This window comes from Harpia harpyja, chromosome 10, assembly GCF_026419915.1.
Source record: "Harpia harpyja isolate bHarHar1 chromosome 10, bHarHar1 primary haplotype, whole genome shotgun sequence".
Classification (NCBI taxonomy): domain Eukaryota; kingdom Metazoa; phylum Chordata; class Aves; order Accipitriformes; family Accipitridae; genus Harpia; species Harpia harpyja.
The window spans coordinates 39566997-39569600 of NC_068949.1; the positions used below are offsets into that span (position 1 = coordinate 39566997).

At 41.6% G+C, this 2604-nt stretch overlaps 1 long non-coding RNA gene across 1 annotated transcript; it reads left to right on the top strand.

The window, feature by feature from the left end:
• The first annotated feature begins 231 nt into the window (after nucleotides 1-231).
• On the top strand, nucleotides 232-1920 carry LOC128146869 (uncharacterized). Its single transcript, XR_008236874.1, has 3 exons — nucleotides 232-356; nucleotides 1607-1653; nucleotides 1762-1920. It is a non-coding gene; the product is annotated as an uncharacterized LOC128146869 (long non-coding RNA).
• Nucleotides 1921-2604: the final 684 nt, after the last annotated feature.

Sequence of the window (2604 nt, forward strand, 5' to 3'; positions counted from 1 at the left end):
GATGCAGTCACGTGACTGCACGCTCAAACTCTACCATTATTTTTTTCCCTTCATTTTGGGCTGAAACCTTTTCCAAGTGCAGTATTTAATACTAGCCATGATTTAGGCAAGTGGGCTTGATAACGCAGAGCTTTTCCTTCCAGGGAAAATCTTATCAAAACAAGGCTCCTTGGTACTAGATGGTGATATTTGCTACATAAGTGTATTTCAGGAGCAAAGAGGAGGAGACCCTGTGTGGTGAAGCAAGCAGGAAATTACCCAACCAAACATTAGGAGAGCTCAATGCGTTACAATTGCTTCTGCATCATTAAATAATGCCGCTTTCTAATGAACATCAAAGGAAGATAAATGAATAGGTGAGTGAAACAGTAATGACCATCTCAGGAGACACCATACATTTATTCTGAAGCACTGCCACCTGTGCCCAGGGAATGCTGTACCTACAAGCATCTCCCATCTCATTCACAGCTTCTGCCTCTGCAATAATGGCTTTGCCACTTAATAATGGTAAAGCACTAACTGAATACGTTTGTCTCATCCATTAGCATAGCATGTCTGTTCAATAGAAACCCTCAACGTGGGGTGCTCACACGTATGCCCTATATGCTCTTTTTAGGAGTTAGGAAAAAGGGTTGTTCTGTACAGAACCAGAGCTGGCATTAGGGTGGTTGTTCTGCAATGACTACAGAGCAGTCATGTAGTATGAGTCTATCCAGGAGAAATCACTGGCATATGTCTTTCCTAAACATTACAGTGAAAACCTGTTTCTCCCAAATACCTGTTTCAAAACAGCAATCATTTCTGAGCAAGTCAACATTCCCAATAATAGGTGACACTAACTCACTCTTACCTTTTGCATACATACTTGCTATCAAGTACAATCTGTACAGCAAAAGGAATTAAGCCGTATAAGGAGCATGTGTTCTCCATGGCTATGTTGGATTGTTCTAGAAATAATGGACTTAATGTACAGCTGTATGTCCTATATAGCTATATTCATCAGGAAAACTACAATAGCAACACATTAGGCTGCTTGGGGAGATTGTTGAATCTTCATTTTCATTATCGAAGGTTTTGGTTTGTTGGTTGGGTTTTTTTTTCCAAAGAAACTAAGCAAGGCAGGCGTCTCTGTGATCTGATTTTTGTTTCAGTTCTGCACTCTGATGAGCATTACATCTCATGAAGTTCCTCAGTGTGGAGATCATGAATCACCAAATCAGCCCTGGCACTATCAGCTGAATGAATGCAATGGAACTGGAGAATCACAAGGTGGGCTGCAGTCTTCTGATCTCAAAATGAGAATTTTTTACAAATGCTGTAATGAATGCTCTCACATTACAATGTTTTATATTGTCTGGCACTTAAAAAATAACCCAGTGTCAATGCAAAAACAACTTTGGCTTGAGTAGACCATACAAAATATGATGCTCTTTACAAGGAGGGGGATTTCCAACTAAAATGCACTTTCCAGCACTATGCACCAGCAAGTGTGGGTGGATTGTCTAGTTTTTGTCTTCTGATTCTAATTGTGCTTAAGGATAAATAACAGTAAGGAACAGGATCTTTGTCTGAATGTCTTGTTTCTTCTTCATATATTTGTTTATAGAACTGCCTGGACGTGACTGAGTACCCTGGAACTAATAGTGTGTGGAGGTATTAATTCAGTCTCCCTGTTCCTAATATCAATATTTACGTACTATGCACAGCGGTTTGCATTTCTATTGATATACTAACCTATTCTGTCTTGTCTGATCACCACAGCAGGAGGGAAGGACAATAAAATGAAGCAGGAATATAAAACAATCTGCTAGCTGAAGAGTCAGAAGACTGAGGAGCTCTCTAAATGGGGTAGGAGAGGAATCATTTCCACTCAGTAGCTATTGATTAAGACAGAGTGTAAGTGGTGTACTGTGAGGGAGGAGAAAGGTAATTCTATGAGGCGGCATCCTGTCTGGGAGAACATTCGCTGCCCTTCTCCTTCAGTGTTCGTTCACTCTTCACTGTTCCCTCACTGTCTGCACAGGAATTATGGAGTAACAGCTGAGGATAAAGCTCCAACCCCCAAAAGAGAAGGTTTTCTTGCTCTACTTCCTCAAAACTTTGTTTCCAGTTTTGCATCCCAGTGCTTCACCCTTTACTTCAATGGAGCATCCCTGCCTCTTTTGGGACTTAACACAGGAGTGAGTGTGGTGCTGAAGTGAGCTGGCAGGAGTAGTGTGCTCTGTTCTTGCACTTCTATTTCCATCTGGCCTGACTTGCTCAGAGTGCTTCCTGCCCAGGAGGTGTTTCATGGCTCTCAAGAGCTCCAGCATATGCTGTTCACCAAGCTGGATGTTGCACCAGCAGAGATGAATCGCCTTTGGGGCACTTGCCAGTATTTTTTATTGGCAAATGAGAGCTTGGGAGAAGATGGCTTAGCAGTGGGCACATTCATGATATGGATGTGTTTGAAAAAAGTTACCTTTCTTGGGGATAATCCAACTGTAGGACAGGGACTGGAGTTCATGGGGTTTTTAAGGTCTTTTCAGAGCTGTTTGGGGGGACTGGCTCTCAAAATCACTCCCTCTCTTTTTATATAAATCTTTGTTACTATTATTATTTGCC